The sequence below is a fragment of the Schistocerca piceifrons genome, chromosome 1 (genome assembly GCF_021461385.2).
Source record: "Schistocerca piceifrons isolate TAMUIC-IGC-003096 chromosome 1, iqSchPice1.1, whole genome shotgun sequence".
NCBI lineage: Eukaryota > Metazoa > Arthropoda > Insecta > Orthoptera > Acrididae > Schistocerca > Schistocerca piceifrons.
In genome coordinates, this window is record NC_060138.1 from 323,134,687 (window position 1) to 323,149,296 (window position 14,610).

Consider the following 14,610-nt stretch of genomic DNA (forward strand, 5'->3'; position numbering starts at 1 on the left):
CTTCGATCCTTGGTTGAGCACATCGTGAGTGCCCAACATACTACGTGGCAGACTAAGAACACGAAATATGCGTGGTCGCATGGTTGCGCCTCATTGCTCGTAGCTGTAGCGGAAGCCACAAACCGCACCAACCTCACTCTCCAGTGGACGGTGATGACTGGTTTCTCACTCCCTCCAGGGCATTATTTGCATTTTTGGATGACCGAACTTAATGGCCAATCATTTCACCAGGTAGCAATCTTTCTTAATATCATACTGGTTCCGCAACAGCTTTTTTTCGCTTTCACAGCTCCTTAAATATAACGACGTAGTCTGCGATGTCCGAAACTGGTATTAATGTTGCGTCCTACACCATTAACCACAACTTGGGCGGAAGAAGACTCGCGTAGAGACTACGTTATATCCAGAGCAAAAGACTCACTCCGGCTTTTAACTTCTGTGAAAGAATTGCCTTGCCCGCCGTCTCAGAGTTTATCTTTATCAAAGTAGATGATAAAAAGTATACTCCAGGATGACCAGTAGAGCTAATTTTTTTTTTCCTTTTTGTGCCCAATATGCGTGATTGGTCTCACGTACTGCTAGCGATGGCCTAAGACGTTTTCTCTGCATAGACTCCAGTTAATGTGTGAGCGACTGTTGCTCACGGAATGCTATTTATACCTAACGTCATTTAATTACTGGTTCTCACGCCATCGTTCTGAGAGACGATCGTCATTTCGCCTTAGTATCCTGCTCTGTCAAAGTTTCTTTAGAATAATTCCGAAAATAAATAGCGTATTGTCGTCTGGAAATATACGACTTCTGTAATTGTTTGTATGATCATTTATTGCGTCACGGTCATTTAAATGTATATAAAGTATTCACATTACCAGTTTCGGCAAGTCGTTGCCATTTACACAGCAGATGCCCCTTAGAAGTGTTGTAAAGCTTACACAGCATGATCCAATGGTAACTTTCAATCTTCCTAATGTTTGTACAATATATACGCACTATCACGGGCGATATCATGGATCGATACTGAAGTGAATATAGAATTGATGTGATAACGACATGACTATTAGAAAAATGCACCAAACAACAGCTTATAATTACTAATCTTTATTCACTAATAATTACAGCTATTATTATTATTATAAACCACGGTGATGCTAGAGCATGATATGTGATGATATGTCGTCAGTTAGTGTGTCCGTCTTCAACTGAGGTGTGTGTATCACAGACTTTAGCTGAAGACAAATAATACCTTACTACATAAAAATGTATTGAACACGAAATTTTGGAGGGTTAGACGTCTTGTCGACGTTCAGATTCTTCCAGAATAATGAGCCAAACCATAAAGTACTTATAGTGAACCAATGGCTGCTTGCAATTGAGAATTTCTGGGAATGAAGCATCAAGTTTACTGTTACCAGTCACTGTTTATTTATCTCCACGGTGCGTTTCAAAGGTTTAAACCTCCATCATCAGATGTATTTACGTTTGTTAGTATGACATGTGTCTGTGTGTTGTGTTACGATCTTTTGGAGGAACACAAAAAAAGATCGTAACACAACACACAGACACATGTCATACTAACTAATGTAAATCCACCTGATAATGGAGGTTTAAACCTTTGAAACTCGTTGTGGAGCTACATACACACATTAATCATCGTTCCATAGATCATGAGTACTACATTTCGTAATGATGTGGAGCGTGTCACTTTAACATAAGTTTTCTTTACACAAAATATTTTTTTTTTTCGCAGTTACTACTTTATATCTAATAATTCATCTATTGAGTAGTGACTATCTCGACGACAATAAGTTGAGTGCGGCTTCTCAATCCTTGCCAATGTTTAAACTTCCGTCTTTGTTCATTCTGGTTCTCAATAGCGGTATTTCATATACTACTTACACTTTCCCAGAAACTTGGCGCTTACACGACTATACCACTGTCCCATTTCTCGATTATGCTTGTGACAGGGGTCGTTATCAACTTTCTTGGCTTCTTTATCTGGGTGTATCACTGCTGTAACCTGTTTATGTCTTAGGTTGTTTTGCTAATTTACCCCACGCACGATGAGGCATATTGGTAAGTAATGTGGTTTTACGTAACTAAGGTCATCTTTAATCTTATGAAATAGCTCTCTTACCTTCTTTAGCGAGCCTGAAATACATTAATGACACGTTCCCATCGCGATTTTTTCTCGGAATAGGTCAGTTAATTGACTAATGTTCTTTCTCTTTCTTCTACAGCGTTGATCTCTTTGACAGGCGTTGTTGATTTTCTCTTTAATTCCTATGCTATTTGTTTTCATGAATACACACTCCTCTGAAAAAAATTTAAGGGGTGCAAATTTTTCAGTGCTCTTCCCACTATCTGAAAACGTGAAAGCTTTATGAACTGGTAACTGTGAGACCAGAAAAAACAGAGATTGGTTCGTGTAGCTTCGATGTATGTACGTTTTCTATACATCCCATGGGTCTGAGATTCGTCTGCTCTTCTCGTGACTTTCACAGTGAAGCTACTGCAGAGAACTAACAGGTAATAAACTACCAGATACATAATAACCACCAACTCCATGCTAAATCTAACCAAAATAATGAAATAGTTGAAAATTGCAGGTACACTTCATGTGTATATCTTACTGTGCAAAAGCGTGTATCAGTTCACACACACACACACACCCACACACACACAGCACACACACACATAAGTGCCCTCGCGCGAGCATACGTACACAAACCAAGTTTGTCACAGACAGAAAATAGACAGTTTACAACAACATTCAATTGTTGGAAATAATATTCAAGCAAAATATGAGGAAAACTTGTGTTTGTATATACATCCACATGAATATTCCGCAAGCCACCTTGCGGTCTGTGACGAAGGATACTTTGTGTACCAGTCTCTCTTGCCCCTTTCCTGCCGCTGTCGCGAATGGTTCGCGAAGAGAACGATTGCCTGTAAGCTGCCGCGTGGGAACACATCTTTCTAATTTTATTTTCACGATGTTTTCGCGAGATATGTGTACGAAGAAGCAATATGTTTGTTGACTCTCCTAGGATCGTACGCTCTACGAACTTTAACAATAAACCACACCATGATGCAGAACTCCTGGAGTGGTTGATCTTACCCGTGAGGCTTTCGTACTTAGACTAAATGAACCAGTAACGAAACGCGCTGCACTTCTTTGGGCCTTCCGTATTTCCGTTATCGATCCTGTACGGGTCACACACTTAAAGCAATATTGAAGTACTGGTCAAACGAGAGTCTTGTAAGCCATCTCCTTTGGCGATTAAGTAAATTTCTTGAGAATTCTTCCAATAAATCTCAGTCTGGCAATTGGCTTTCCTGCGATCAGTTTTATGTGGTCGTTCCACTTTAAATAGCTCCATACGCATATGCCTAGATATTCTAAGGACTTCGGTATTCTCAGTGCTGTACTAGTGAAATTCTAAAAGACTGGAAGGAGAAGAATATCTTTAAAACCAGCACAGCAAGCACACATATAGAGCAGCATCTATAAATCTTGTAAGTACAAATGTGGACTATCCTTTCACAAAATGAGAAAATGAAAGAAACGTTTCTGACCTGAAAGTAGTGAATCTGGTATATAAAGCAAAATTTTATACACATAAATATGTACATACACAAATCAAAAAAATTTTTGCATCACCTCGGTTCCGAGACTTCCGGAACCTGTGCGGAAAATTGGAATAGCGATCAACATAACCTCCATTTCCGCTCTTTTTAATGCTCATGAAAACTACACATTGCATGTTGTACCACCATACAGCGAGACCTTCAGAGGTGGTGGTCCAGATTGCTGCACACACCCGTAGCTCTAATACCCAGTAGCACGTCCTCTTGCATTGATGCATGCCTGCACACGTCTTGGCATACTATCCACAAGTTCATCAAGGCCCTGAAAGTGGTTGGTGGGTCACGTCGACTATAAACAACCCTTTTCAATCTATCCCAGGCATGTTCGATTGGGTTCATGTCTGGAGAACATGCTGGCCACTCTAGTCGAGCGATGTAATTATCCTGAAGGTAGTTATTAACAAGATGTGCACTTTGACTAGATTTGTCGTCCATGAAGACGAATGCCTCGCCAATACGCTGGCGATATGGTTGCACTATCGATCGGAGGAAGGCATTCACGTATCGTACAGCCGTTCATTTTTGGAACACAACCTACGACCAGTTTAGAGACAGAAGTAAAGACACCTTCTGCAGGACCTGACCATCATTTTGCAGGACAATGCTCAAGCACGTACAGTGCAAGCCGTTACTGATTTGTTTGACTGATGGGGCTGCTAAGTGCTATACCACCTACTGCACTCCACTGACTTAAGCCCTCGTGAGTTCAACTCGATTTCTAAACTGAAGGAAACACTTCACGGCATTCGCTTCAGAACTGCTACAAATTCGTTGGACAATAGACCACGCCGCTCGAACTGTCAACACAACTGGCAGTGCTGAGATTGTCCTACGTCTTCCACATCACTGCCATCGGGCTATACACAATGCTAGTGACTACTTTGAAGGTCAGTAAAACTTTGAAACACGTATATATTTTGTACGAGCTGTAAATAAATAGTTGCCATCATAAAAGTTCCAACCCTCGTATTTAATTAATCGCTTATCCTTTATTTTATATTTCTGTGCACTTTCTTAATTCACAAATCTAACCAATGCATAGCATCTCTGACTGCAGGATCACAATTAAAGGTTATAATATCCAATGAATTAGCTGTGGGGCATGAAAGCAAAGTTCGCAGCTCGACTCTACAACTGCATCGAGCTATTCTTTTAAAACAGGCCGCCGGCTGCTGTGACCGAGCGGTTCTAGGCGCTTCAGTCTGGAACCCGCGATGGCTACGGTCGCAAGTTCGAATCCTGCCTCGGGCATGGATGTGTGTGATGTCGTTCGGTTAGTTAGGTATAAGTAGTTCTAACTTCTAGGGGAGGGGACTGATGACCTCAGATGTTAAGTCCCATAGTGCTCAGAGCCATTTGAACCTTTTTTTTTTTTAAACTGAACCGTGTATAGCCCCAGTATCTATTGTACGAATAACTACAGGTAAGGACCCAACTGGCTTCCTAGTATGGACTGCTGTTTGGAAGAGTGACTACACTCAGCAGTAACCGTCGGGTTCCATCGCAATATCTTGAGTATTTCAGATTGAAAGTGTTCTGTTGATGGGCACTAGCTATCTGCCTTGCTATCCCAGCACCACTTCCATTTCTTAGGCACTCTCAAAAAATGGCTCAAATGGCTCTGAGCACTATGGGACTTAACTTCTGAGGTCATCAGTCCCCTAGAACTTAGAACTACTTAAACCTAACCAACCTAAGGACATCACACACATCCATGCCCGAGGCAGGATTCGAACCTGCGACCGTAGCGGTCGCGCGGTTCCAGACTGTAGCGCCTAGAACCGCTCGTTGCCTGTTTCTCATGAAACATTCCATGTCTACTGCCCCCAATATAATTTAGTCATGAATGAGAAACCTGACGTATTTGACAAAGGCAAATACCACAAGCACTCGGCTTTCTTTTCATTAGCATCTTATACCATTTATATCTCTCCTTAAAATGGCATTGTTGACAGGAGGGCATCAGTCACGAGGAGTAGGATCGGACTTTAAGTATCTTAGTAATTTAGAGATACGTTACTAAATTTGAACCTCAGTTTTTTGAGTTATTCATGCAAACGTTGAAATCGGTTGCTACAATAACAGAATTACAGAGTAGAAGATTATACCTCCTTCAAAGGTCAGTTGTATTTATTTTCTAATATGCGAGAAACCAGTAAACCTTTACTCGTTATAATTATAAATATGCATCGTCCATTGGCACAAGAAAGAAGACATTGATTTACTTACGGGCCCAAAATTATGGACAGCATCACGAGCCGCAGGAGAGAAGGGAGGGGAAAAAAATACTTTCGCCACAATACACATACGCAATCAAAGCAAAATTATCATTGTAAATACAAAAAACTACAACCGGTCACTGGTTTTAGTTTTATGTATTTACGTTCAATTAACAGTCACGGGTTCTAAAATATCCGTAAGGGATCAGTTTGGAACTATCCTTCTTAGCCACAGCTAGAGGTCACATATCCATAGCAAACACACCACAGAAAAAATTCCATTGGCGGCCATGAGTCTTCAAATAGGCTACATGTCAAGTCTGTTTAATCGCATTTCAGACAAATGAAGGCAAGTTATATAGACATAAGGGAATTCGTCCAGAGTGGAATGCTACGTGTTATTTGTCGACTGGACAGGTATAGGTGAATAGAAATACCTACGCCACTCACCATGGACAGTTCACCTGCGTAAGGAAATTACGATGTAAAAATTCACAATAGAAGTTCGTCCACTTTCTTTTAATTTAGCACAGGCGGAGGCGAAACATTTAGTGACTCATTCTTAGAACGAAACCGAGTCTTACCGACTCACTGAACTCATGGTCGTGCGTGCTGTATATGAGAAGAAAATTTATCTTTCATGAAGACACAACATTCAACAAAATATTGAGGGGGGGGGGGGTTGAAAGCATTGCTAAATACAAGCTGAAAGCACACACAACTTAAATTTACTGGGAAGACAGAGCACTTAGATCTCACTCAACACCACCTGGGAAGTCGTTGATCAAGAAACAAATTTTTTGCGTGGCACAATTCGAACCAAATTAGACAGAAGCGACATTCTAAACGACTACAGTAAGAATAAATAGTTTCACCCGCATAGTGTATGAATAGATCGACCTAATGGGAGAGACATAGACAATATGCGACCTCCAAACGCAAAAGCAGCTACTTCTCCGTATCAGATGATTCTCACTAGAAAATAGCAGCGAAATCAACTCTATATGAACCAGTAAAATTCATAATAAATTTTGTCAAACACGGTCACATTGTTCTCCTAGTTATTGTGGAGGTAGTTTGGATCAGAATATAGCGTCCTCGCGGACATCGCATTTTCCTCATTTGCGAAATATTGAGAAAGACAAAATAAAATACCCTCACATTATACGCCAGAAACAATAACGTTAAACATCATGATTGCTCAAAGTGAGACCTCCTGATACTTACATGCGGAAACTATACCGTATTTAAATGATGACTAACTAAAACCCTCAGCTGCCGACAGGTGTTGATATACCTCGATGTGGACAGCTGAAAATGTGTGCCCCGACCGGGACTCGAACCCGGGATCTCCTGCTTACATGGCAGACGCTCTATCCATCTGAGCCACCGAGGACGCAGATGAAGAGCTTGACTGCAGGGACTTATCCCTTGCGCGCTTCCCGTGAGACTCACATTCCCAACTGTCCACAATTCTACATATGTAATGTACCTAATAGACATTTGCCCATTCATATCAACAACACCTGTCGGCAGCTGAGGGTTTCAGTTAGTCATCATTTATTCCAGAGAAAAGCTGCACGGTCATCAACAGTATTCTGTTCTTTCGAGAACAGTTACTGTCTTCATATATATAGTTACAGGCTACCCAGCCATTGACCTTCGTCTGTGCGAATGCGCACATGTTGCCCAAACACTTACGGGAATCGCCAAAGCGTGCGCGAGTAATGAGTGAATGGGAAAATGTCTATTAGGTACATTACATATGTAGAATTGTGGACATTTGGGAATGTGAGTCTCACGGGAAGCGTGCAAGGGATAAGTCCCTGCAGTCGCGTTATTCATCTGTGTCCTCGGTGGGTCAGATGGATAGAGCGTCTGCCATGTAAGCAGGAGATCCCGGGTTCGAGTCCCGATCGGAGTACACAATTTCAGCTGTCCATATCGAGGTATATCAACAACACCTGTCGGCCGCTGAGGGTTTCAGTTAGTCATCATTTATTCCAGAGAAAAGCTGCACGGTCATCAACAGTATTCTGTTCTTTCGAGAACAGTTACTGTCTTCATATATATACACCGGTATTTTTTGCAAAACCACAGTAGTTCATACCCCCACTGCAGCCAGACTGGGGCGCTCGGGAGGCAAACGTGGTGAGGGTAGCCAACCTAACGGTCTTAATGCGGAAACTCCTTAGCGTCTCTTACGCGCGTAGACAAACCTTTCAAATTTCTTCCATCACCATCTCAATCAATTCAAGTGGGAAAGATTACAGTCTTATAATACAGGTTACAGTTAGCCACGAAAATTTCAAACTAAACTCAATCACACTATCATATAACGTTGTGTTCGCACACAGGTGAAGTAGAGGTTCAAACATTTAATCATTTCAAATAGCCAGAAAATGCGTGTCAGCTTCAAATTCTTTTTTTTTTCTTAGTTATCAGGCTTGTAACTGGTTACATGCGGCCCACCATGAATCCTTCTCCTGCGCCAATCTTTTCATCTCAAAGCAGCACTTGCACCCTACGTCCTCAATTATTTTATGGATGTATTCCAATCTCTGTCTTCCTCTACAGCTTTTGCCCTCAACAGCTCCCTCTAGTACCATGGAAGTCATTCCCCGATGTCTTAGCAGTTGTCCTATCATCGTGTCCCTTCTCCTTGTCAGTGTTTTCCATATATTCCTTTCATCTCCAATTCTGCGCAGAACCTCCTCATTCCTTACCTTATCAGTCCACCTAATTTTCAACATTCGTCTGTAGCACCACATCTCAAATGCTTCGATTCTCTTCTGTTCCGGTTTTCCCACAGTCCATGTTTCACTACCATACAGTGCTGTGCTCCAAACGTACATTCTCAGAAATTTCTTACTCAAATTAAGGCCTATGTTTGATACTAGTTGACTTCTCTTGGCCGAGAATGTCCTTTTTGCCAGTGCTAGTCTGCTTTTGTTGTCCTCCTTGCCCCATCCGTCATGAATTATCTTGCTACCTGGGTAATAGAATTCCTTAACTTCATCTAATTCGTAACCACCAACCGTGATGTTAAGTTTATCGCTATTCTAATTTCTCTTATTTCTCATTACTTCCGTCTTTCTTCGACTTACACTAAATCCATATTCTGTACTCAGACCATTCATTCCATTCAGGATATCATGTAATTCTTCTTTACTTCCACTCAGGATGGCAATGTCATCAGCGAATCGTATCATTGACATCCTTTCACACTGAATTTTAATTCCACTCCTGAAACTTTGTTCTATTTCCATCATTGCTTCTTCTATATACATATTGAACAGTAGAGGCCAAAGACTATATCCCCGTCTTACACGCTTTCTAATCCGAGCACTTCGTTCTTGATCGTCCACTCCTATCATTCCATCTCGGCTCTTGTACATATTATATATTACACGTCTCTCCCTATAGCTTACCCCTATTTTCTCGAAATTTCGAACATCTTTCACCATTTTACATTGTCGAACGCTTTTTCCAGGTTGACAAATCCTATGAACGGGTCTTGATTTCCTTTAGTCTTGCTTCCATTTTCAACCGCAACGTCATAATTGCCCCTCTGGTGCCTTTACCTTTCCTAAAGCCAAACTAATCGTCATATAACCCACCCTCAATTTTCTTTTTAATTTTGCTGCATATTATTCTTGTCAGCAACTTGGATACATGAGGTGTTACGCTGATTGTGCAATAATTCTCGCGCTTGTCAGCTCTTGCAGTCTTGGGATATCATGTGTGGATGATATTTTTCCGAAAGTCTGATGGTATGTCGCCAGACTCACACATTCTACACACAAATGTGAGCAGTTGTTTTATTGCCACTTCCCCGAATAATTTTAGAAATTTTGATCGAATGTTATCTATCCGTTTTGTCTTATTAGATCTTATGTTCTCCAAAGATCTCTCAAATTCTGATTATAATATTAGATCTCCTATCTCTTCCAAGTCGAGTCCTGTTCCCTCTTCTTTGACATCAGACAAATCTTCCTCCCCGTAGAGCCCTTCAGTGTACTCTTTCCACATATTCACACTTTCCTCTGCATTTAACAGTGAAATTCTCGTTTCACTCTTAGTGTTACCACCCTTCCTTTTAATTTCACGGAAGATTGTTTTGACTTTCCTATATACTGAGGCAGTCCTTCCGATAATCATTTCTTTTTCGACTGCTTCACATTTTTCATGCAGCCATTTCGTCTTACCTTCCCTGTACTTCCTACTTATTTCATTCCTCAGCGACTCGTATTTCTGAATTCCTGAATTTCCCTCAACATTTTTGTACTTCCTTCTTTCATCGATCAACTGAAATATTTCTTCTCCTACCCATAGCTTCTTCGCAGGTACCTTCTTTGTACCTGTGTTTCTCTTTACAGCTTCTGTGATTGCCCTTTTTAGAGATGTCCATTCCTCTTCAACTGTACTACCTACTCAGCTATTCCTTATTGCCGTGTCTGTGGCCTTAGAGAACTTCAAGCGTTTCTCGTCATTCCTTAGTACTTCCGTATCCCACTCTTTTGATGTTGATCCTTCCTGACTAATCTCTTAAACTTCAGCTTCTCTTCATGACTACTACGTTGTGATCTGAAGCTATACCTGCTCCTGAGTACACCTTACAATCCGGTGTCTGATTTTGGAATCTCTGTCTGACCATGTTGTAATCCAACTGAAACCTTCCCGTATCACCCATCTTTTTCCAAGTATACCTAATTTTCTTGTGATTCTTGAACAGGGTATTCTGTATTACTAGCTGAAATTTATTACGGAGCTCAGTTAGTCTCTCTCGTCTCTCAGTGCTTGTCCCAAGCCATATTGTCCTGTAACCTTTTCTTCTACTCCTTCCCCTACAACCGCATTCCACTCCCCCATGACTATTAGATTTTCATCTCCCTTTACATAGTGTATTACCCTTTCAATACCCTTATACACTTTCTCTATGTCTTCATTTTCAGCTTTCGATCTTGGCACGTATACCTGAGCCGGCCGAAGTGGCCGTGCGGTTAAAGGCGCTGCAGTCTGGAACCGCAAGACCGCTACGGTCGCAGGTTCGAATCCTGCCTCGGGCATGGATGTTTGTGATGTCCTTAGGTTAGTTAGGTTTAACTAGTTCTAAGTTCTAGGGGACTAATGACCTCAGCAGTTGAGTCCCATAGTGCTCAGAGCCATTTGAACCATTTGAACGTATACCTGAACTATCGTTGTCAGTGTTGGTTTGTTGTCGATTCTGATAAGAACAACGCTGTCACTGAACTGTTCACAGTAACACACTCTCTGCCCTACCTTCCTATCCGTAACGACTCCTTCTCCCGTTATAGAAATTTCTGCTGCTGTTGATATTACGCTATACTTACCTGACCAGAAATTCTTTTCTTCTTTCCATTTCACTTCCCTGGCCCCTACTGTATCTTGATTGGGCCTTTGCATTTCCCGTTTCAGATTTTCTAGCTTCCGTACCACGTTGAAGACTCTGACATTCCACGCCCCGACTCATAGAACGTTATTCTTTTGTCGGTTGTTCAATCTTTTTCTAATGGTCACCTCCCCTTTGGCAGTCCCTTCCCGGAGGTCGAACGGGGGACTATTCCGGAATCTTTCATCACTGGAGTGATCATGATGACACTTTCTCAGTTACAGGGCGCATATCCTGTGGATACACGTTATGTGCAGTGGTTTCCATTGCCTTCTGCATCCTCGTGCCTTTGATCATTTTGATTCTTCCACCTTTTGGACAGTTTCCCATCCCAATGACAAGAAAGTGTCCTGAAGTCCTGAACTTGTATCCGCTCCCCCACCCTCTTTAACAAGGCCTTTGGCAGAATGAGGGTGACTCCTTATGCCGGAGGTCTTTCGGCCGCCAATGCACATACATAGAATGGACAAAAATTGTGAGAACAACAAAAACTGAACACATAAGCATGCCTAATATCGGCTAGAAGAAACGTTCGCATTCAAAACAGCTTCCAGTCGTCTCAGAACAATAGGTGTTGTATGGCTGTCAAGCGAATCTTACAGCATTCTTCCAAAAAAATAGAGGCAACTTCAGACAACGATTACAGAGGTGGATAGCGATCACGTACCTTTCTCTCCAATGTAAACCACAAATCCGGAACAGCCATGAGATTTGATGACTGTGATGGCAAAGGGAAATGCGACAATTCATCCTCGTGCTCCCAGAACGAGTCCTGAATTATGCAATATGTCACCAGAGGCGCTGACTTGGAACAAAGCGTCACCACTGGGAAACAAACACTGACATGGGCTGGACCTGATTAGCCAAAATGGTCACATAACTCTTGGCCTTCCAGAGTAACCATGGGGCTCACTAAATACCACGATATGGCTCCCAAAATCGTCACCACATCCCGCCTTGTTTCACGCGTGGGATTTTAAGTGGGATGAAGTCGGAAACAGTGTGAACCAATACCCATCATCGAAGGTGCTACTCCAGCCGGGTGTAAAAATGAATGTGTGGAACGGAAAATAATAAACGCTAAAATGACGATTTGGCTTTGTCTGACTACCCCCTGAAGCACATCTTACGATCTATTGTAAGTAGACTGTATAGGTTTTTTTATTAGTAACGCCACATAGCACTCTGTATGAAAATCACTGGCTGTGCTGTGTGCAGTCTGTGGCTAGTTTGCATTGTTGTCTGCCATTGTAGTGTTGGGCAGCTGGATGTGAACAGCGCGTAGCATTGCGCAGTTGGAGGTGAGCCGCCAGCAGTGGTGGATGTGGGGAGAGAAATGGCGGAGTTTTGAATTTGTAAGACTGGATGTCATGAACTGCTATGTATATTATGATTTTTCAACACTATTAAGGTAAATACATTGTTTGTTCTCTATTAAAATCTTTCATTTGCTAACTATGCCTATCAGTAGTTAGTGCCTATCAGTAGTGTGAATCTTTTATTTAGCTGGCAGTAGTGACGCTCACTGTATTGCAGTAGTTCGAGTAACGAAGATTTTTGTGAGGTAAGTGATTTGTGAAACGTATAGGTTAATGTTAGTCAGGGCCATTCTTTAGTAGGGATTTTTGAAAGTCAGATTGCGTTGCGCTAAAAATATTGTGTCAGTTAAAGCACAGTCAAGTATAATTGTTGAAAGGGGACGTTTCATATGGCGACCCTGTCAGGATACCTCACTGAAATCTTCTGACTTTTTCTTGCAGTTTGTGTAATTAGTGTAGCTTTTGTTTATTGCTAGCACGTAATTATAGAGAGAATTTCCTTTGTAGTTGTAGTTTTTCATTGTCGTACACAGTTGTGGCATGCATGTATATTTGCACCAAGTATTTCGTAGCTGCACTTGCAATTAACTAGATATTATTTTCAATGCTATGTTAAAGTGTTTTGTTATTTTGCTCTTCAAATTGTGCTTTTCTGTGTTGTCGTGTGAAATATTGTGACAATAATGGCGTGTGAAAAACGTAATACTAGGCTCCAAAGTAAACTGGTAAATGACAGAGAAGACGAAAGCAGTGTGTTAGCGCCACCGGGTAATGAATTAACTAATGTTCGACATAGTAATTTGGTAATTGTGCATAGGGAAATGGAGCGGGCGGCAAACAATGGCATAGGCAGTGAAATAATAAGTGAACAGGGCAGCATTATCGATCGATCGCTCGGCAACAGCTCGCCTCAGGAATCCGAAATGACAGGACACAATTTTGCAAATACTGTAGATTCAGGTTTTGCGTCCTCACCGTTTTCTCAAATAAGTCAAGACACATTTTCTGCTTGTTAAAATGTGAATGTTGCAAGTGCAAATGCACTGCCGAAGAGCGTAGAGGAACAGATTCCAGACACTAATGCATTGTTATTACAGCTAATGCAACAAATGGAACAAAATCAGAGACAAACACAGCAAAAGCTTCAAAAGTTAGACACAATGGAACAACACCAGAGACAAACACAGCAACAGTTAGACGCAATGGAACAAAATCTTCATACCACGCTCGAACAAACACGTGAAGATTTAACTACTGAGTTACATAAAATAGAATCGAAATGTCAAAAAGTCTGTAATGACGTAAAAACACAAATTTGTGAGCATTTCCAACCGATTTTTCCACGGCATGAAACTGCATTACAGAATCAGCCATAAAAGAACTGCAAACTATTGTTCATGAAAATCATGAGACCTTGTAAGCTAAAATTGACTCAGTTGCGTCTACCGATTCGGTTACGCAACTTGCAAAAACTCAGGAAAACTTAAAGGACACAGTAGATACTCTGAAACTTGGTTCAGAAAAACACACTGAGGAAATAAGTACACTATCGGAGAAAGTAGCTGAACTTTCAGATCAGTTCACTAACTTATCTACAAAGGTAGATGATGATCTGAATGACACAAGACCCGTAGCCATCACTGACACAGAAGAGTATGAACAAATTAAGAAATTCAAACAAAATCAGAATCAAATTAATACGCAACACAAAAGAGAAATCCGGGAAGTACAAGATCAGTTGGCACAAGTAATACAAAAATTACATAGTTCAGAGGACACTCGGGCTCCAGCACGGGAAGAGGGACTTAGAAATACGGAACAACCACAAAATAATAACACAGGACACTTCGGAAATTATGAAAGAAACTGGCAAGGCACACCGAATTTTGAGATGGAACCGCCGAAACGACGTAACAATAACTGACATGCGACTCGCCGATATGATGATTTTGACTATAAGCTGTTCATTACTACACGTAAATTCAAAACATTTAACAATTCTGGCAATGAC

General features: G+C 41.3%; 1 non-coding gene across 1 annotated transcript; it reads right to left on the minus strand.

Annotated features, from left to right (window-relative positions):
- Positions 1-7,189: 7,189 nt before the first annotated feature.
- Trnat-ugu lies at positions 7,190-7,263 on the minus strand. The gene has a single exon. It is a non-coding gene; the product is annotated as a tRNA-Thr (tRNA).
- Positions 7,264-14,610: the final 7,347 nt, after the last annotated feature.